Source organism: Thalassophryne amazonica, chromosome 2 (genome assembly GCF_902500255.1).
Source record: "Thalassophryne amazonica chromosome 2, fThaAma1.1, whole genome shotgun sequence".
NCBI classification, from domain to species: domain Eukaryota; kingdom Metazoa; phylum Chordata; class Actinopteri; order Batrachoidiformes; family Batrachoididae; genus Thalassophryne; species Thalassophryne amazonica.
Genome location: NC_047104.1, coordinates 93,208,248 through 93,231,182, shown reverse-complemented (window position 1 = coordinate 93,231,182; position 22,935 = coordinate 93,208,248). Strand labels below are relative to the sequence as shown.

The window sequence follows — 22,935 nt, the reverse complement described above, 5'->3', positions numbered from 1 at the left end:
CTCTCACCCAATGAATGCTGGTATGACGCTTAACTGGAACAAACAGGATCAGAAAATGGATGAATTTTTATGAATGACATGAGGGAAGTAGTTGATGTGTTACATCCACAATGACACAGTAAGCCATCGAACTTCAATGGCAACTTTCTGGTTAAACAGTTATTCTGTTTTTGTTTTTTTTTACTGTTCTGGCCAAACTTAAGGGTTAAATGAACATATTTTCCTGTTAACAGAACAGGTCAAGGTTGGACACAAGATAAGAGTTGAGCAATAGATTTTTTTTTTCTTTGTCATACTAACAGTGTTCACTTTTTCCCGTTAAATTCTGAGTTTCTAACCAAACAGCTGTTAACCCCCCTCACAGCCCAGCTCGCTGAGTTTGAGCTTTTGAATGTTTCCAGTAATGTTTTGGCAATCTGCCGTGTTGGCAGGAATAGTTCCTATATGTGCCAGAGTTTATTTTAGTCTGATGGGCTTTGAAGGGCTGGTTGTTCTTTGAGGATGTTACATCATCTATTCTATCGATGTGACAGTGTAGTCAGCTCTGTGTGTTTGTCTGCTCCATGGAAGACTTTACCTAGTATAGGTTAACAGTGACACAAGCCAGAAACTGTTCTGCACTCATTCTTTTTTCCCTGGGTCGCCTTTGTGCATTGCAAAGAATGAGACATTTATCATTATTTGTACACACTATGTCAGTTGTTGGTCCGATGAAGAATATTTTATTGCTTATCTAAGCGCTGGGTGTCTGTTGGTCCCCCTCTGCTGCTTCTCAAAATGTTTATGAAAATTTATCCCTAGATGCCCAGTACTGATGACGGATTTCACCATCCTTATTTTGTGTGATGAGTTTTATGACTGTATCGGATCATTTTTCAGGTTTTTAACTTTGCGGGTAAGTTGCTACTATATTATGAATGGAAATGATACAGCACGTAGAAGCAGATTTGTTTGCAGTAACTGTCATAGATACTGAAATTAGAAAGGTCATTCCAAAGAAACCTCAAGATGTTGTTTGCATAAGGATGTTATACAACTATTCCACAGAGTACCGTTCTTTACCGTTTCACCCCGAATAGCAATCTTTAGAAAATAACCAAAAAATTTTCAGTCTTCCCTTTTTTCCCCTTTCTAATATCGTTCAGTGTTAACTTTGTTGATCGAGCACAGGTGCCTCTGCTGAAAATGTTCCTGTGATCGTTGACCTGGCGGATAGAAGAAAAGAAAAACTGTCTGCAGCCGGAACAGTGCTAAAGGACCCCAATTCATACTGAGCTACCCTGCATAACGTCTGTCTGTTCTCTTCACCTGCCTGGACAATACCGCCCTCTTGTGGGAACTCTGTGCGATATTTGTAGGCTTGTTCAGAAAGTTTTTTTTTTTTTTTTTTTTTTTGTGATCAAATTTGTATTATTTAACAAACAAAACTAGAAATCAAAAAATAACATCTTCAAGCAAAAATAAAATATACACAGGCCCAGAACAACCATGCGCATAGTGCCACTGCGCACACTCGCGTAACTTGATTCAAATCTGCCAACCATCAGTGTAGGTAGCCTCACATCAAAAGGCTTTAAGGTCAACCACTACTTGATTCAAGAGAATGATAGTTTCCTCCTCAGTGTTATGTACACGCACAGTGGACAACTCCTAAATATGCTACATCTATAGATCTATAGACAACACCCGCTGACGGTGAGACAGAGAATGTGGAGCTTTCCACCTCATTGCAGTCATCTTCTTGGAGGAGGTTAGACCGGGCAGTATGACCTTTTCTTGTGCTTTGCGTAACTTATGTTGCGACATATCATTCAACAACAAAACCACATGTGACTAAGGAATATTGACATGTAACAGCATGGACAAACAGTTTCTCACTACTTTGCAAAAATAAAACACACCTGGACACTCCCAAACCAAATGGAAAAATGTGCGCATGAGTTTGTGTGGCACAAGTACAGTTCAAGTCAGCTTGAGCATCATGTTGTAGAGTTTACGAGGCATCATGTATGTCTTGTGAATAAAGTTCAGGTGAATTTGCTGATGATCGGGATTTTGGAAGAACAAATCACGGAGTCCTAAACTGCTTCCTAGTCAAAATCAGGATGTAAATTCGGAACGTCTGTTGTCCAGCAATTGGGACATACATCTCTTCTAGAATATGCACATATGGTCCAGAAATGAGACCTTTAATCCACAAGTTCTATTCATCCGTTTAAGGAGTGGGTGGTCTTTAAGTGGGTCTGCCATGGTACCCCATAATTTTTCATAGCACTTCTTAACTGGAAATAAAAGAAAATAGAAAATAGACAGCTGCAAATTAAACTAAACACAAGATCCTCAAACGACAGAAGTCCATTATCACCAAATACATTACCAAGGCAGCATACACTATTATTATGCCATTGCCTATATTGAGACCATTTATGGTGCGTTATTGATCAAAATGCTTTCATTGTTAAAGATTGGTCTTAATCCCACACACTTTTCAGCACAGCACGAGACTGCAATAATGAGATAGAATGGGACAACCTGAGCCATACATTTATTCTGAGGAACATTAGCAAATAACATCTCTTTAAGTTTTAATGGGCCTGCCAGGGATTCTTCCAATGAGCACCACGCCACCTCCACTGAATCATTACACCATACAACCAGTGGGCGTAGAGTGAAAGCCCAATGTTAAATTCTAAAGTTTGGGAGTGATAAACCCCTGTCGACCTACAGTGCTGAACCGTAGACAGTCTCAAGTGGGGACTTTTTGCCTTCCATACAGATTTAGTAATAGCTCTCTGTAATCTATCCCAGTAACAAAATGAAGGCGGGAAGAGGGACATAAGCTCAAGTTACCGTAATTTCTGGACTATAAGCCGCTACTTTTTTCACACACTTTGAACACTGCAGCTTTTACAATGGTGCTGCTAATTTATGGAATTTTACAGTCTTTTTCATAAAGCGAAATACATCAATTGATGCTGTCAATTAATTTCCTGAAAGCGGTGCTCCTCATGCTGTGTAAAGTCACACACACTGTAAATATAAGGTCTTACCTGTTCGTTTTAGTGAAGAAAAATCCCTCTTTGGCACTTTGCGCCAGGGTTGCACTGTCAGTTCAGTTAGCGGAGCGGAGCCTTCTCCCCCCCACCCTACCAAACTGGTTCTCTGTCAAAAAAGTCACAGCGCCTCATGAACGTCTCATTTACCACAGACTCCATCCGATCCTGGCTGCACGCAATGAAATCTCAAGAAAAAGTTAAAATTACTCAGTTATCTGTGTGGAGCAGAAGCACCGTGCGCATGCTGGATGACGTGCATTGACGGTACGTATTTAATTAAAAGCTTATAAAAAACTTTGCAACACCTTTCTCTGTAAATATCTCATGTCACAATGTGGAGACCCACGGCTTATAGACAAGTGCGGCCTATTTATGTACAATTTCTTTTTGTCCTTTTTAAAATTGGTGGGTGCGGCTAATATTCAGGTTTGCTCTATAGCCCTGAAATTACTGTAATACGAGGTAGCACATTCATTTTGATAATAGAAACATGTGATCTAAGGGAATTGGGCAGAGAGGACCATCTCTCCATATCAGTTACAATGACTATGTTTACATGCAGCCAATAACCCTTCATTTTGGCAAATCCTCCTCTGGCAATCTAGGCAGGTGCACATCATTAAAAAAATCTTAGATTTTTGAAAAATATTGGACCTGATTGAAGTGATTGTCACGGGAGTGTATTTTTATTGTTTTAATTCTGTTTTTGGAGGGCCTATGTTTGTATACTGATGTTGGGTATTTGTGAAGGTTTGGGTTGTGGTACATTTATGTACTTTGATTACACTTTCATTATGTTTGCACTTTGTAAGTGATGTACAGGTGTTTTGTCTTTTGATGAAAAAATGAGAAGTGAGTGTTTAAAAAATGTCTTGTTTTGTCCACAACCCAAAGTTTACTGTCAGAGAGGAGTAAATAAACCACAGGACCATGCACATTTAAGAAGCATTTTGAAAGTAATAGAATTTGGACATAAAACGAAAAGATTGTTTACCAAAATAGCTGGCAATTAATTTAATGAAATATTTTTAAAAAATTACAGCTGTAATCTAAAGGCAGAAAAAGATATCATGAGGCAAACAAAAAAATGCTATCATCTTATGATCTGATCGTTTCACTGCACATTTTAGCATAATACTGTATATAGCAGTGGTTTTCAAATATGGCCAGATTCTTCGGGGGGGGTGGGGGGGGGGGGGGGGGTAAAAAATAGTTTAAAAACTGTTAACTAATAAAAAAAAAAAATGAAGGGGGAAAAGAGAAAGAAAATATTGTTAGCTAACATGCCAGGAGCAAAATGGATACATTTTTATTGCGTAAATCTACTAGTGAGAAGACAGTTTATAGGGAACCAGAAATAGAAGAAAGTAGAGGACGATCTTCCTTTGCTCCTCTCCACAGTGCATCCTCGCATCAGCCACCTGTTCGCATCAAAGACCCAGACTCATTGCTTGCACTAAAAAAGAGGTGAGACTAGATGAGACGAAATATGTATAAAAGTTTAATTACTATTATTTATGTTAAATGTGTTAGCAATGTCAAAGATGTCTAAAAACACAGATGTTTTAATGTTTAAAAAACGATGTTTTGAATATGACAAAAGGTAAAAATAGAAGAGAGTTTTTTACAAACATGTTTAAAATGTAAAAGGCTGTAAAATGTGTAAATGCATAGGACAGTTCCTTAAAAACACATAAGTATATTTAAAAATGTATTTAATGTATACTCAACAAAAATATAAACGCAACACTTTTGGTTTTGCTCCCATTTTGTATGAGATGAACTCAAAGATCTAAAACTTTTTCCACATACACAATATCACCATTTCCCTCAAATATTGTTCACAAACCAGTCGAAATCTGTGATAGTGAGCACTTCTCCTTTGCTGAGATAATCCATCCCACCACACAGGTGTGCCATATCAAGATGCTGATTAGACACCATGATTAGTGCACAGGTGTGCCTTAGACTGCCCACAATAAAAGGCCACTCTGAAAGGTGCAGTTTTGTTTTATTGGGGGGGGGATACCAGTCAGTATCTGGTGTGACCACCATTTGCCTCATACAGTGCAACACATCTCCTTCGCATCATCCGTGAAGAGAACACCTCTCCAACGTGCCAAACGCCAGCGAATGTGAGCATTTGCCCACTCAAGTCGGTTACGACGACGAACTGGAGTCAGGTCGAGACCCCGATGAGGACGACGAGCATGCAGATGAGCTTCCCTGAGACGGTTTCTGACAGTTGTGCAGAAATTCTTGGTTATGCAAACCGATTTGTTTCAGCAGCTGTCCGAGTGGCTGGTCTCAAACGATCTTGGAGGTGAACATGCTGGATGTGGAGGTCCTGGGCTGGTGTGGTTACACGTGGTCTGCGGTTGTGAGGATGGTTGGATGTACTGCCAAATTCTCTGAAACGACTTTGGAGATGGCTTATGGTAGAGAAATGAACATTCAATACACGAGCAACAGCTCTGGTTGACATTCCTGCTGTCAGCATGCCAATTGCACGCTCCCTCAAATCTTGCGACATCTGTGGCATTGTGCTGTGTGATAAAACTGCACCTTTCAGAGTGGCCTTTTATTGTGGGCAGTCTAAGGCACACCTGTGCACTAATCATGGTGTCTAATCAGCATCTTGATATGGCACATCTGTGAGGTGGGATGGATTATCTCAGCAAAGGAGAAGTGCTCACTATCACAGATTTCGACTGGTTTGTGAACAATATTTGAGGGAAATGGTGATATTGTGTATGTGGAAAATTTTTAGATCTTTGAGTTCATCTCATACAAAATGGGAGCAATACCAAAAGTGTTGCATTTATATTTTTGTTGAATAAAAAGAAACACACAAAGATGTTGAAATTGTGTGTATGTGTGTCGGGGGGCAGCTATTAATTTGTTCTCTGGGGGAGCTCACTCTCCCACAGTTTGATAACCCCTGGTACATAGAATTTGTTAAAATAAATAAATAAAAAATAATTTTTAAAAATCAGAATGGTGGTGCAAGCAGGTAGTGCACTTATCTCCCAAACAGAAGGTTCCCAAGTAAGGTCACTTGTGTGTGTCAGTAACAGCATCAGATGTAAAACCTTTGCTAAACCTTCTTGTGGCTCTCTACTGGATACATTGCAGCAACTCTGAACAAAAATGGGAGCAACCTAGAGATGCACTGTTAAATACAATTTGCAAAACCTGACTTGTTTATCACAATAACTATAGAGGGTTTTCATGTGACGTATCGGTCACGTCATTTTGTGTCCCGCGGCCATTCTGGATTACGATGCAATGGCCGCTGTGATTACACTTCGTGCATTTGGTGAACAATTGCAGAAGTTTCAACGTCGGTGTGAAGAAGCCTCATGGCACCGTGGCGCTGTGAGAGATCTGCCGCTAACAGAAATCCACTGCTCCCAGAATTTTATTTTATTTTATTCTGCAATAAAATTATATAACAATACATAAAAATACTGCAGAGGATAACACAAGAACGCTTCCAATATGGATGCTTATTTACATTGTGGTCCTCGAGTACCGAGCTGCTGATCTACAAGCTGCCCTTCCAGCGCCTGGTGAGAGAAATCGCTCAGGACTTCAAGACGACCTCCGCTTTCAGAGCTCTGCTGTGATGCTCTGCAGGAGGCCGGCGAGGCTGACCTGGTCGGCGGCTTCCTAGTTCACAATATCGCAGTGTGACACGGTCAGCCAGTTCCTTACATTAACACTAAACTCACTATCTGGTATAAGATACGGATCCAAATTTCAAATGTATTAATTTATATAGCGCCAATTCACGACAAAATCGTCCCAAGGCGCTTCACAACATAAAAACAGTTAAAAATTTAAAACACAATAAAACAACCATAAGAAAAAAAACAGCAGTAAAAAAGTACAAGATTAAAAACACATCATAACCAACATCATAACCAATCCACTGAACCAACTGCTACACATCTATCACGATAAATAGCTTTATCTCGAGGATTTAAAGCCTCGTAATAACCGTACATTCGCTTCATTTTTCTGTCACGCGTCAGCCTCTTTGTAATCCAGAATGGCGATGGCACCTGTCCTGCAGCAAATCGGTCACGTGATGGAAAACCCTCTATAAATAGAAATTCTTCTGACTGGTTTGTGTTAATTGTCCAGATCTCTGGAGGAAATACTGTGACCGTTTTTGGCGATGACACTAAGGTGGCTCTAGCCTGATTGATTTGCTGTGGTTCCCAGGGCAGTAGTCCAAGCAGCACTGTCTTTCATTGCCTCTGTCTGCTTGTTGTGCACCATTGGCATACAGTAGCAATAGTCCACTTTTCAGGTTTTTCTAAAACAGCAGTGCTGAGATTGCTTGTCTTTCCAATACACAAAGTCCTATAAACCAGAAGATCTGCAATTATGGTATGCTAGAAATAGCTGAGACATGTGCTGAGTTGAACTCAGAGGGAGCTTTCCCAACAAGTGGGTTCAGTGTTTTGTCCACAGAAAGCAGTTGGTCTCCCACTGCTTTCCAAACCTATAATACCAGCTGTTTATCAAAGAATCCCCCCCCCCCCCCCCCCCCCCACACACACACACAACACACACACACACACACACACACACACACACACACAGCATCAAAACACCCTGGAATCCTTTATTATCCTTATTCTGGCAGCAGGTCAGATTGTTCATCTATTTCAGGGCTGTTCTCCATTTTGGTTGTTGTCAAACAACAATTTTAGTCACTGGTGTAACTTTTCTGAAGGCTATTACTGGAGAACATGGGGGGTGGGGGTGAATTCTGCACAGTCAACATTATACCCTTTGGGAACTTTTCAAATTTGAGCTTTGTCTGGAAGGAGAGCCACAAGTTGTATTAGTCACACTATTCTTCTCATTCCATGTTTGTGTATGCGCCATATTTACTTAACAACCATCTTAAAAGCAGTGTTGTGTGCAAGGTTTCACATAATGGGTCAATTGGGGGATTTTTGTGTATCCACAGGACTGAATATCTTGTTGGTAGTTGTCGTATTTGAGGAAATGTTCATGCTTGGCTTTCCTGTCATTGTCTCAGCTGCTGTGCAGCATGGTTTTGCTGCCAACCACTGAAGTGAGTCCAGCAGTTTTAGGAGTTTTAAGTACACAACGCTTAGACTCTGGACTGGACTGTAGAGCACTGTGGCCTGAAATGCCACGATGGAACACACACATTTATCAAGAAAGTTGGCATACAAAAAGGTTTAAGAAGAGGACATGTGGTGATGGCAAAGCTGGACTCTCATTGCTATTTTCTGGCCCTGACTGATGAACCGTTTCCAAAAAATGAGGCCTGATTGTCCACAACAGCAGTCTAAAGTTGTGTCATAATATTCTACACAATCATGCACCATGTTAGTGCCCGTTGTAAGCAGCAGTTTATGCAGTCTCATGACATGGGAGCTGCTGGGCATGCTCACAGAGGCACTGTGTGCTAATGTCTGTGGTTATAACAAGATGTTACTACAAAGCTAAAACGTATCTGTTAACACCTGAAGCCTGTCTTCTGCTGAAGAGTGCAACATGCTTTCTGTGAGATTATGGATATATATTTTCAGAGGAGTTTTAAAGAGGTCGATGAACAGTGAGTGCTTGAAGACATTTACCTCCACCCCACTGAAAAGAAATTACCCACTATTCACTTCAGAAATAACAGTCTGCACTGTATTTTAATTTTAGCTTTGAACTGTAACTGTCAGCTGTGACAGAAGCTTTGCACAGACACAGGAAATTTTTTGTAGTCCAGTGCCTCAATAGTCACTCACCACTTCAATAGCAATGATTGCTTGCTGTGTTGTGTTCTACAGCCTGTTTAATTTTGTAATAGAATGCCATTTATATTTTTAAGTTGTCCACCAAATACGCTTTCAAGAATTTTAGCTAAAACACATAATTTTGGGATCTGCTTTTTGCTATAAACAGCTGAGGTATCTCCTCCTTTCAGTAAGTGGAGACAAGATGTCCATGTGTTGGGCTTCTCATTATTAAAGAGGGTGAGATTAAAAATGTAAGTTAAAAGTTCTGTGATAAAGTCTGCACCTCATTTCAGAAAATAAGAGTCAAGCTTGGAAGGATGTTTGGATTTGCTAAGATCCAGTTACTTTAAGGCATTGTGGACCTCAATCCTCTAAAGAGGAGTAAAATTAAGAGCCACTATTTAAATCAGGCAGGTTGTGATTTATTACCCCTTCACATTTGTCCCAAAATTTTTTATGGTTAGATATATTTTAGAAACAAACAGAAATCACATTTGTTTTTATCCTTGATAGGGTCCGCTTTTTATTTTATTTTATTTTTTTTATAGGGGGTCCTAGAAATTTGGGGTCATAATGAGCCAGAATGGCAAAATCACAAAATATATGTTTTCAAATGCTCATATTTCCATGCGTTCTGAATCTATCAGATGTGGACGCTCCAAAAATGTGAAAATTTTGGCGGCTGACTCAAGGCGCAGCCCATAGGTGGCGCTGCAAAACGCTATTTTTTTTTTTTTTTTTTAATTGTGCACATTTTCACAGAGGCTGTGTGGCCTGCGCCCTTCATCAGCCAAGGTCTTTTATGCATGTGATGATGGATTAGGACCTCTTACTTTGATTTTGATGAAAACGTTGGCGGTTGACTTTGGGCGCACAAGTATAGAGGGCGCTTTTTGCCGCCACAATGCAAAATTACCACTTTTTGCACAGTGATTTCCCCATGTGCCCTAAGTCAAAAATGATGGAATATGGCTCATATTGTCACTCAGCATCTCTAATGTCAGTGGTAAAAGAGTTTTGTGGCTGGTTTTGATATTGACCATTTTTGCATGGGTTTTGTTGGACCACTTCACGTAGAGGCCCGATATGGTAAATTGGCAGCTTCCTATGATTTTCGTGAAACTTGCAGAATTTGGCAAAGATAACCACTTTCAAATAACCATATATTTCATGAACCATTTGTCCTAGTCTCATGAGATTTTTGTACAGTTTTTATAAGAACCAAACCTTGTTTATTTTTTTGAAGTTTAGTTCCTTTTTGGCCACCAGGTGGCAGCCTACAGCCACACGTTTCAAAAGTTACAAAAAACACCTCCTATACTTGTGCGCCCAAAGTCAGCCGCCAAAATTTTCATCGAAATCAAAGTAAGAGGTACTAATCTATCATTACATCTATAAAAGACCTTGGCTGACTAAAGCCCCGTTTACACATAGACGATAAGAGCTCCCGGAAGCGTCCCGGAAGAGTTTTTGGCTGTCTTAAGGCTCGCACGTCGTTGTTAACACCGGCACTAGGGGGCGTGGCTTAGTTCTGGCTTTACCGGGAATCATCGAAAAAATTATTCAACATGTCGAATAATTCCGGGAGTGCTCCCGGAGAATTCGCGTGACGACGGAGACAACGCAAACAACGGTGTTTGATACTTTTTAATCACCATTTCATCCTGCCCCTTCCTGTAGTGCTGCAGTTTACACCGCCGTAATTGGCGGCCGGCATTGTATCCCTAACCAACGGCGTGTAAAACAGCGATAGAGCCCACATCGGCGTCCTCAAAGGCGTTTTAACTGGCGACAGAGGAAGACAAAACGGCAGCGCTAGCGGACAGTACACCGTTCTAAACTCCACCTCCCGGTTAATGGTGTTCCAAACGGCCGATAGGCGGCGGTCAGTATAAAAACGCTAGCACACTGCATGCAGGCCTCTCACTCGCAGCCAGCTCCAGATATTTTTGCAGAGAAGCTCCAGTATGCCTCCTAAAAGAAAATTGGCAGCAGCAAGGACTTACCAAGAGGTCTGGTTCAGAAGCAGAGGAGAGGCCTGTGGTGGAGACGAGCAACACGTTGAGGAGGGGAAAAGGAGAGGAAAAGAAAAGGCTGAGGAAGAGCTCCCTCCCCCTGCAGTGACAGCTGTTTCAGCCTATTATACTCTGGGGGCGGTGCCTATATGCAAAAGTTCCTGGAGTAACGCAGGATTTGCCTGGATAAATCCAGCGGTACACAGGGCATTATGGACGGCAGCAGAACACTGCCGTTCTCACGCACGTCTTAACCTGCGATTGTAAAGGATAGAACTGGGTATTAACCCCCATTGCCTGACGTGTGCCGGATGCTACAGCGTGAAAACGCCGCTTTATTCAGCGGATTTAGCGGTGTTTTATCCGCGTGTTTGCGGCTAGTACGGCGCTCAAAATGCCTGCGAAATGCTCCTCCCATTTCCACCGCGAAAACAGCCGGAACTACCGCGAACTTCGGTCTACGTACTATCTGCCGACAAAACCCTGTATGTGTAACCTGGGCGTAAGGGCGCAGGCCACACCGCCCCTGTGAAAATGTGAACAATTACAAAAAATGGCGATTTGTAGCACCACCTATGGGCTGCGCCCTGAATCAGCCGCCAAAATGTTCATGTTTTTGGAGAGTCCATATCCGATAGACTAACACTAATGAAAATTAATTTGTCTCACTCAGGGTGCACGGAAATATGAGCTTCAAAAACCTAAATTTTGTGATTTTGCCATTTTGGCACGTTTTGACCCCAGATTTCCAGGACCCCCTAAAAAAAAAAAAAGTGGACCCTTTCAAGAATACAAAATGTGATTTCTGTTCCTTTCTAATGTATATCTACCCATTTTTTTTTTTTTTTTTTTTTTTTTTTTTTTTTTTTTGGTGGGGGGGGCAAATCTTAAGGGGTCATGAATCAGCCTCTAATAGAAACCAGCCTGACTGTTATAAAAACTGGCTCTTAAATGGTGGAACCTTCAACTTAATTGATGGCCATGTTTAGCTGGCGTCCTGCTCATTAAGCGGTTTTGGATCCAGATGTAAAGGCTCACATAAGGTACCTGAGGAAACAAAATATTCATTAAAGCAGTTTATGATGCCTGCTTTGTCAGAGTACATAACTTTTATAATATAAGCTGACATTTGCAGTTACATTCCTGTATGAGAATTTTATTACCTTACACATTTTCTTAGGATCATTTTAGTAGTGACTTTACAAAGGTGAAACTCATATTTAGCCTTTCTTAGAGAAGTAAAATTATTTCAGTATTGTTATATAATGTATTATATATAGAGCGAGTATAGTATTTTTGTAATAATAAATGAGTCACAATTACTGCAGATTTAAAACTAACCAACAGACAATTGTCATAATTGTCAAAATTGTCAGTGATGAAAATCTCTTTATAATGTGAGATGGTTGTTTTAAAAGCCTTTCTGTTTGCCGTCTGTGGTCTATAACATGCTGTAACAGTAATGAAATGGCCTTTTAGAAGTTTTTTAGTTGTAATTTCAAGGCAGGAAGTACAAATTGTCTGCTATGAGATACTGATGGTAAAATGGTGAAATTATCTTTTTATAAATGGCAAGGCCATCACCTTTTCTGCAGCAGTCACAATGAAAACATTGTAACCCTTGCACAGTCTTTGTCTGACAGATTTGTTTTAAGATAAAACAAGAATATAACTATCAGATTTTTACTTAATCCAATTTAGTAAGTAGACCTCTGGCATTTAAATGAATAGTAGCAAGCGAGGCTCTATCTTTAAAATCACAGAGAGTACTCAAACAATTAAAGTCTGGGCCTGGGTGAGGCTGAAGATTTCCTGATGGTACAAACAAGAGAACAAGGAAACATTTTATTTTCAGTGTTTGGTTTTGGCATAGATGGATTTTTCTTAACCCTTGATCAAGTTAGAGGATAAAACTAGAAGGAAAACACAGTCATATGGAAAAAAAAATAGGGTAGTCAAGAGAACTTAAAGAACTCATTTGTAAACCTTGTAAAAGATATAAAATTCCAGTTTGTAGGTTTTGAAACAATTCAAAGATGAGGCACATTTTGGTCTCCACATTGTTCATCCACATCCTGTCAACACGGAGCAGTTAGTAAAATCAAAAGTGTTGTTGAACGAAATCTCTGAAGTTGGTGTACTCTGAGATTTCCATCCTCTTAAAACCGATTATGCAGTTGTGTGACATAATTTAATTGCAGTTCAGTTTATTTAATTGGCGTAGCACCAAATCACAACAAAGCTGCCTCAAGGGGCTTCACACAAGCAAGGTCAAACCTTCCAACCTCTAGAGCAAGCACACAGGTGACACTGGTAAGGAAAAACTTCCTCTGATGATATTGAGGAAGAAACCTCAAGCAGACCAGACTCAGAGGCGCCTAGCAGCTGACTTAGAACTGGTGCCGACCAGGGGAATCCGACTGTTTAATTAAAACAAAGCATCGCCCACTGCTTAGGCCATTCTAATAGTTACAAGGTTTTTACAAAATTTTATAAAGGTGAAGAAACAGAAAACAGGAAATCAGAACATGATATAACAATAAAAGAATGTATTTGATGAGAAGTCCATGCATGCAGTTATGCCACAGGCAGAGGTCATCCAGCAGTCCTCATGCCATCAGTGGGCCAGTTTCTGTGGCACTGTCCATTCCAAAGTGCAGTCTGTCAGTCCGACACCCTGTGTTCAGTAGCTGTCCTGCCATCCGTACCTCAGACCGAGAGAAAAAGAGCAGAATCAGTCTCCCAGAAAATCTACACCTAAGGTATAATTCATCAGCAGTAAATCGACAGGAAAGCAGAGAAATTACTAAGGTAATCGCCGGCTGCTAGCCCTAAGCTTCACTAACAGACCCAAAATTTAGACAGAGTTGATGCTGAGACCTGTTCCATTACTCATAAAATTAATTTAAAAGAATAGGAAGCATAATTTCATACTATGCCAGTATGCTAGCCATACAAAAGGGAGAATAGTATACAAATAATTAATGTTTTTACATTCTTTCAATGGTACGAATATTTCATGAGGCGAAAGCTGGAACAAACCATTCACTGAGCCTCGTTGAATGGTTTGTTCCAGCTTTCACCAAATTGAACATTCATTATTTGTTCTATAGAATGGCTAAAATAGATCCTTGTCATTTGATATTTTATTAATTTATAAACAACGGAAAATGTACTTACATTTTGGTGTTCCACTGCTGCTAAAGTCCAAATTGTGACATGTAGTCCAGTGATGCAGTGGACTGACTTCGGACTTCCATAAAAAAAAGACTTTGTGTAGTTCTTCATTCCAGCCAAAAATCACATCAGCTTTTCATCTGAACAGCTCTTCATGCATCCAGACGGCTTACAGCGGAGTGGATTTTTTCTGTGTGTGTGTATGTATGTGTGTTAGATGAATTAGCACTGCCAATTAGCTCAATCAAATTGTCATCTCGCTTGTGTTGTTGTCCTGCACCTGTGCGCATGCTCACACAACTGGGTCGGCGCTTGTGCGTGCGTGTACTACAAAAAAAAAAAAGACTGTGTAAATTAGGGGTGTCAGAAAAAATCGATTCATGTACGAATCACGATTCTCATTTATTATGATTCTGAATCGATCCAAAATGTCCAAGAATCGATTTTTTAAAAGCATTTTTTTTTAAACATTTTCTTGCTTATGGCCCAGTCACACGGCACTTAACCAAGGGTGCGGCGGCACAGGAAAAACACCTCCGTGTTGATAACCATTTGTAAAATCCAGGCGGCTTTTGATGGCTTTCAGTGGAGTGAGTATATGAGAAATTGTTTAACAGGCAGGACATGTTCCAACTTGTCCTTAAGGCTTTCAACAGAGGTGTTTTTCCTGTGGCGGAGCGTCGCGTCGGCTGTGTCCCAACGCGCGGACCCGTCCGCACGTCTTTCATTAAAAAAATCTCCTTTAACAGTGGAATATCCGGATAAAATGCTGAAACCGACTTCTTCTGAAACTTCTCTGTTCTCTCACGACGTCCTGGATCAATAGAGCCTGAAATGTGGAGGGTTTTCAGCTTGAACAGGCTGACGATGGCGGCTGAGAGCGCTGAGCGACGTCTCGCACCGTGGGAAGTCCTTAAAGCGACAGAATCACCTCAAAATCTCTCATCAGCCGTTAAAATTTTCACTGAAAACCAGCTTAATTTTTCGAACCGAGTCCACTTCGATGTGTCTCACAGGTTTAGAAAAAATTTTGATCAAACAAAGCGCCAGTCTCTCAGCAACTTCTCAGACAAACGAATTCCGACGAGGGGCTGGACGACTCCCTCCCACAAGGAGTGCTCACAGGCGAATGACGTCACCGACAGGCGTGGAAAAACTCACGCATGCACACGAGGGTTCAAGCATGTCTGACGTAAAAACATATGAATGAAATCCATATAGTTTTTGAAAAAAATAAAAAGGACCGTAACTTTATTGACAGCCCTCGTATATGGCTTAGAACATAATACAAGTGATACAGCAGTGACCACGGCACACTTTTTTTTTTTTTTTTTTTAATTGGAGCACAACGGAGCGCGCAGCGTGTCGACAGACAGTGTGGATTCTGATGATGATGGAGATGATCCCTCTTTTGTTCTGAACAAGGAACCAGAGCAGGTGGTCCATCGACATGCACACAGATCTCCACAGCTTCTGTTTGCAGTTTCTCCAGGACTCAGGTGCTATGAGCTCTGTCCCAGCGCCGAGTGCTGGAGCTGACACACACTGCTCCAGCTGTGGCGCCAGGTGCATTTCGTCGAGATCGTGAGCTTCGGTTTTGTTAAGTTCCTCTTTCGTCCCTTTTGCGCTCTTGCTTCGCAGCCTGTTCGGTGATAAAAGCTGTTTCGTTCACCTTTTCTCAATGAATTGTGACGTTTATTACTTTTTACCTTCGTTCAGGAATAGTGTGCTGTGTGACTGGGCCATTACTCGCTGCGTGTACTGTTTGTCAGGCAACGGCTTCTGTACAACAGCGTCCCCACGACGGGGGGGTCCGGCATGCTTCAAACACTCGTGAGCTGCAGAGTTCAGTGGCTGTAGCTTAGCATGGCGGACGAAAAGTTAATTCAGGCAGCACCGTCTTTGCTGAAGGCAATGTTTGGGCGCATTTTGGATTTTATTATTTGCTGCGTAAGAAGGAGCTTGACATGGCTTATGCAGTGTGCAAAATCTGCAAATGAAAGTCAAGTACTTCGGAAACACTTCAAATCCACAAGCCCACATGCGACGCCGTCACCCCGAGCTAAAAGAGCGGAGCAGCAGTATCTGCCGACTACTGACCAGTGCTTTGCTAAACTGCCAGCCAACTCCGAACGAGCAAAGCAGATATGTAAATTTACATCTACATAGAATCACTTGATTAACCTAGTAAAGCTGCATTTTCTTAAACATAAACACTTTTTAAGTAATATAACTATTTCTCAGAGCTCTTTGAATCGAAAATCGATTCTGAATCAAATCGTCACCCCAAGAATTGGAATCGAATTGAATTGTGAGTTGTTGAACGATTCACATCCCTAGTGTAAATACTCAGTGCAGCAAAAAAAAAAAAAATTGCAGCAGAAATTAGTCCAGCTGTTCATTCTAACTTCCTGCTAACAGCCTCCAGACAGCACAGTGGATGTGTGTGTGTGTGCGTGCGTGCGCCGAGTGCAATGGTACCAAATATATAGAACCACACTTGCACTCTAAATTGAACCAAATTTGCACTCTATATGCAATGCAACACAAATGGGACGAATAATGTATGTCATGTGACATACAAAGCACCAATCAAATGACACAGATCCACTCAGCTGTTATATAAAAGCATCTTAAGTCTGGACTTGAAAGTCTCTACAGAATCAGACTTTTATCTCCATAGGGAGATCATTCCACAAAACAGGTACACAATAAGAGAACATAACAAATAAGCAGGAAGTTGGGCCTAGTGTACACTTACAAATGTTATGAATAGATGAAATAAGGCCCGAAGGGGAAAAAAAAAAAAAAAAAAATAGTTTTGAACACCAAAATCAAATGTAAGAAGGAAGCATTTTCCTTTATCATGAGGAATTTGGGGCTATCAGTCTGAAGCACTCCAGGAGGGGAACAAGCACTGGTGTACACACTGGTGGATCGAGCTGGGTCCTCTAGAGTTGATAAGGATGTAAACTGCACTTCACATATGGTCTGAACATTTGGTTTAATAGACATTTAAAAAGAAATTGGAATTATATAATAAAGCATGAATTTGGGAGATGCAGCTGTACGTAGCACATTCACCTGACACCTTGACTAACTGGACTTACACTGGGCACATTTAAATGCTATTTAAATGTGCCCAGTGTACATTTAAATCTGAAGAACTGGCAAAAGTTGAATGATATTTTCCAAAACTTTTACCATTAATCATTTATGACACAAACTGCCTTGCGGACTTACAACGGGGTAGAGATTTGCTGCTGCCATATTTAACTGATCTGGCAATGGATCATGTGTAATGTGTCATGGCAATGAAATTTCTCTCTGTGATAAATACTGTAGTGTCCATGTGGAGGATGAACTGACAACGCACCCAAGGATCTTGTGTATTTACTCTATCAAAGAGGCCCAAATTCACAACCTTAAGGGCTCCATTGCAGTCAGATGAATACCATGAAGAACACACTGCAACCTTAAGATTTTGATGAACGCAGTGCGGGGCATGGTCACAATGGAGAAATGTGCTGGTTTCAAGTCCATACTTTGTTCTGATTGCTTCTGTGCCTTATTCTCCCAGCATCTAACACACTCCACTAATTTTTTAGCACATGCATGATCATGTGCATAAGACATCTGTGTTCTTACTACGCGGCTAACACATTCTCACCACATCAGTCCTGTTAGTAGTAATACTGCGCCACGTGCCATGCTTTTTCATATGTTCTACTAGTTTTCTTGTTTCCACATGAAGGTTCACCAATAAACTACAGAGAGGAAAAACAGCTTCTCGCACCCTTCTCCATTTAAACCAACACTCAAATATGCTCTGGGTGGGTGGGTGTGCAGGCGCATGCTTTGAAGTAATCCTCAGTTTGTACAAGGAGGTGGGGAAGAATTTTCTTTTTCCTTTTTTCAAAACTTTTTTTTGGGGGGGGGGGGGGGGACGCAGCATTTCAGCACCATGGGCAGTGAATGGCACATTTCACAAAGCAGTCCACAGAACCCTTCTGGGAGAGCTCGTCCACACCACACTTATACTGCATTAACCAAGTCCCTATTAAGTTTAATGCCAATACAATCATTGCTACATATTTATTGAGTTCTTAGACAACATCTTCACTATGCATTTTTTTTTTTTAACAAGTCCAAAGTTCAACCATATCCTCCGCATTCATAGCAACCATACCACATCCTTATCAGTCTCCACTGTGTTCCTGCTGTGTTGAACAATTTCCTACTGTGTCTACCCAATTTTTTGCAGATATAGTGGAAATGTGTGACGGGGGTTTAACCTGATGTTGAAAAGGAAGGGAGTGTGCCCGATAAAATTAATTAATTAAATTGGTATTTTAAAAGCAAGGGTGGTGGCTAAGTGGTTTGTGCGCTTGGTTTGAGTGCGGAAGGTTCCCGGTTCAAACCCCACCCCTGCCACATTTCTCCATGTTATGTGGTGTTGCATCAGGAAGGTCATCCGTCATAAAACCTGTGCCAATTCAACACGCACATCCACCTCTGTGGCAACCCCGAGTGAAACAAGGAAGCAGCCGAAGGGACTTCCTTACTTACACTGACATTTTAACATTGAACCCCTGTGCTGATTGGTCGGCTGTGTGCTGGCAGCAATTGGCTATCTGCTTTTTATTTTGGAGAAAAGACAGCATCAAAATGATCAAGGGATCACAAGAATTAGGGAAAAAATGCTAAATTAATCTGACTGTTGAATATGAAAGACGATCCTTTTCATGAACATGGCAGCTTCTTATTTCTCTTTGGCTTGTGGTGCAGCTGAAGTGCACACAGAGGAGTGACAAACAGACCACAGGATGTTGCAGCAGCTATAATGCCACTGCTCAGCTATTGTGTTTTGTGCGTCTCTGTTGTTGCTACTCTGGCCTGCTGCGAGTGTGATTGAAGTGGACGTGGGGGGAAGTGTATGGTCTGGTGGTGCCCAAGCTCTTGCAGCACATGGGTCACATGGGAGGACTCACCCAGAATACATATAATATCTGCTTCTGCACTGGTGACTTACTGTAAACCTCTGTCACATCTTTGCAGACAAACACACAAACAATATGTGTGATCACTAAGGTTTGGTTATAAAAGGAAAGAAGACAAGGACAAAGATCCCAAGGCTATACGTGGCCTTTACCTTTGTTTGATGGAGAATCTGCTTTTGCGGGAAATATAAACCACTGCGTCATCAGCATGCTGCTGTTGTCCATGTGACCGACTGCTGAAACATCTGAGAAACTGAACATCTGTGAGTTTTTAATTGATTTGAAAAAGGTCAGACTTACTGCCGCGCCTAAGCTGCACAGAATAATTACATGCTTAGTTTAGTGAGAAGTAGAAACCCTCCAGGACAGCCAGAACATCACGTTGGAATGAAGCAGTCAGAATAAATTCATCAAGGAATTAGTGCCAGTCATTAATGTGCCACTGTCTTGAGAGGCTTTACACGCTGACCTTCAGATAATGTACTGAAAAAAACAATAAATACATTTTAAAAAATTGTGTGTGTGGGGGGGGTAAATTCATCTTGCTCTTGTAATTCTTTAAGCACAAATGTTATTTAAGTTGTATTGATTTGAGATTTTATATTGATATTTGTTGTTCCAGAATCACATAATGTGAGGCAGTACTCAGCTTCACGTCTCTCCACTCTCCTCAAGTGGCATCTGATTGATTTTTATTTCTGTGCCCAACCCGGTGAAGCTTTATTTGACAAGGAGCTAAAATAAAGGCAGCCATGTCATATGAGCGTAATGTTCCTTGACAAGGCGGTGACTGCATTTCTTTTTCATAATGTAGATGAGATTTGAGCTGTTTTGCTCTGTGCTGCTGTTGACTGTATGAATAATTCTGCCTTGTAAGTGCATTGCATACATCACCACCTATCATTGAATTATTTTGTTGGAGGAGCTCATTTTTCCCACTGCCTAGGTAATGCAAATTATGAAATGTTTGTCAGTCACTCACACAAATTATCACATCAATTTCACATCAAGAGGAAGAAAGTTACTTTTTGCTGTTGCTTGGTCCAGGTAAGCACCATGTTTTGTGTGGAATGGTTTTCATAAGAATACAGAATGTTATGTGTTTTTTAAATCAACAATGAACCCACTCCAGGCAGTCCCTGTCCGGTTGACTGAGTGACACTGCAGTGAGGAGATTAATGAGGGAAGCCACCAAGACACCTGTGACTACTCTGAAGGAGATTTGGGCTTCTGTATGTGTGACTGCAGAAACTGTGCATAGCGTTGCTTTTGTCTGTTGCGTCACCAGTTATACGGCTTCACGGTGGAGTAGAATATTTGTTCTAAGATAATCTTTTAACTACTCTACTCTACTTTGGATCTGTGTAATGGTACCTTGACACTTGCACAAATTTGATCCACGCGCGGGCATGAAATCTGCCGTGCCAGAGAGTAAACTCGTAAACTGCACGGCTGTGTGCAAGTGCACAAAGAAAATTTTTAAATGTTCAAAATCTCTGGCACGTATTAATTATTTTTTTACTACATGTTAACATTGCGCAAACAATTCAAAAACAGAGTGTCGGTGTGAAGTCATTGCGTCCATCTGAATGATTATGACGTGATGTTACATCTATAATTAACAGAATTTTACAGATAATCATAAGAAGGAATGAAAATGCAGTTTTTACCAAGCCATTACAATATAAATATTACAAATAATTACCTTTGCGATGATTCCAAATGCATTCTCCACGTCATGAAGCGCACAACAACAGCTGTAGCTGTGGAAAATTCCTCTGTGATTCCGGAGCGATTAGAGGTGGTTTCATCAGCCAAACTCTGAGAGCAAATGATTAATCCACTTCAAAACCATTATTTTATATAACACAGCATCCAGCAGCACAAAGCACAGCATCCAGTGGAACATAACGAGTTGCATTGGCACAGCGAATTGTGCGGCAGTGCAGGGGTTAAATGCGTGCAAGTGTCAAGGCACTTTATCTGGTGACGTATCAGACAAACACCACATTATGCCCAGGTTCTCAAGGCACAGACACAGATGCCTAGAGTTAAAATCTTTTATTCTAAAGCAATGTTAGAGCAACTAAAATTGCGCTCTACAGTTTTACATACAATAAAATTCAAACAGAGTTAACACATAAGCAGCCGGAATACGTGGTGTGTCCATAAAGTAACGGCCCTTTTTATTTTTTTTAAAAACTATATGGATTTCATTCATATGTTTTTACGTCAGACATGCTTGAACCCTCATGCGCATGCGTGAGTTTTTCCACGCCTGTTGGTGACGTCATTCGCCTGTGAGCATGCCTTGTGGAAGGAGTGGTCCTGCCCCCTCGTCGGATTTTCATTGTCTGGAAATGGCGGAATGAAAAGGACTTTTTTCCATCAGAATTTTTTCAGAAGCTGTTAGAGACTGGCACCTGGAAACCATTCGAAAAAGTTATCTGGCTTTTGGTGAAAATTTTACGGGCTTCACAGAGAATAAGAACTTTAACTACAGCTTTAAGGACCCCTTTAAGGACGGTCGGTGCGCCGCGCTCCGAGCTGCAACGTCGCGGCACAGACCACTGGATCATTTCTAAGCTGATGGCTCTGTGGATACGAGACCGTCGTGTGCTCTTTCTCTGGTTATCACAAGAGCTGGACATCAGCCATTTTCCGGCAGATTTCACTTTTAACAAGAGATTTTGTCATGGAAAGCCGCGCGGAGGCTTCGCGCGTCACGACCGATTCGCTGATGAAGCGAGACAAAGGAACACCTCCGTTTCGGAGTGTTAGAGGACCTTGAGCTTTTGTGTACTGAAAGGTACCTTACTAGGGCTGCTATATGTGAAGTTGCAAGAGTCTGCAATGTAAACTCTGTGCTGCACAGCGAGCTAAAGGTGAAAATGCTATAATTACAAAGACAAACTGTTACACCGAGCTGTAGCAGCTGCACACAGCGTACCTCAGCAGGCTGCTCCATGTGAAATGGACCGTCAGATCACGCAGCAGGCAATCTGAATGTCACGTGTCTGGCAGAACACACGCACCGCAGGACTATGACAATATGGCAAGCCAACAGTACCACAAATACCCCACTTTCAGTCACGTATCACCAAAAATATGCCGTAACAAATGCCGTTTGGTCAGTTATTACGGCACTTTTCTCATAAAAAAAAAATTCCCTGTTCAGCATTTTACGCTCCTGTTATAAGACAGTGATTGTAGCGCAGTTGTAAAGTTTCCGTCTGGTAAACCTGACCTTTTGTAAATTGCCGGTTCGAATCCCCGCAAGTGGCATTAATTTTTTTTAACCAGGGTTATTTAACCACAGGGTTCTGTATTGTGTCTGCTTTAATTTATTATTGATATCAACCCAGTGATTTTCACTAATTATACAGCTGGCTTTTATTGTATTTTTTTTCTCCACATCAGCAGCACGATGTGGTGCAACACGTTCCAGCTGCTCACACTGTGTTCATGCATGTGCACAAGCATGCACGAAACCGTCGTCGGCATGTTGTGCACGCCTGTGCGACTGTGTCCCTCACGACATCAGGTGGATGGTTCGTGGTTCCCCATTTTGTGTTTAGTTCACAGATTTACTTCCGGTTTCTGCGTCTTTCGTGTTATGTGAAGGGGCTCTGAAGGAAACTGGCTGGAAAGTGATGATTGGGTTGATTTGTAAATTCATCAACATGCACCTGTAACTGTTATTTTGTATTTTTTTTATTTCACTGTATGCAAGCATTTGTGTTGTTGTAGTTAATTAACATTGGACATTTTTATAAAAATATATTTTGATTATAAAAATAGGTTAATTTGTATTTATTTCTGGACACATTTTAAATTCTGTATTTTAAAAAATGAGGGTTCTCAATAAATCTCACCAGGACTCCCAAAATTTCCTGTATTATCAATTGTG

At 41.1% G+C, this 22,935-nt stretch overlaps 1 protein-coding gene and 1 long non-coding RNA gene across 3 annotated transcripts in view; one reads left to right on the top strand and one right to left on the bottom strand.

The window, feature by feature from the left end:
- The window catches only part of LOC117527193 (furin-1-like), a 272,765-nt gene that overhangs the window by 74,604 nt on the left and 175,226 nt on the right, over positions 1-22,935 (top strand). The gene's annotated exons all lie outside the window — the stretch shown is intronic.
- Positions 1,226-11,963, bottom strand: LOC117527208. The gene is made up of 3 exons (XR_004565468.1): positions 11,952-11,963; positions 10,224-10,225; positions 1,226-1,359 (listed from the first exon to the last, which is right to left on the bottom strand). It is a non-coding gene; the product is annotated as an uncharacterized LOC117527208 (long non-coding RNA).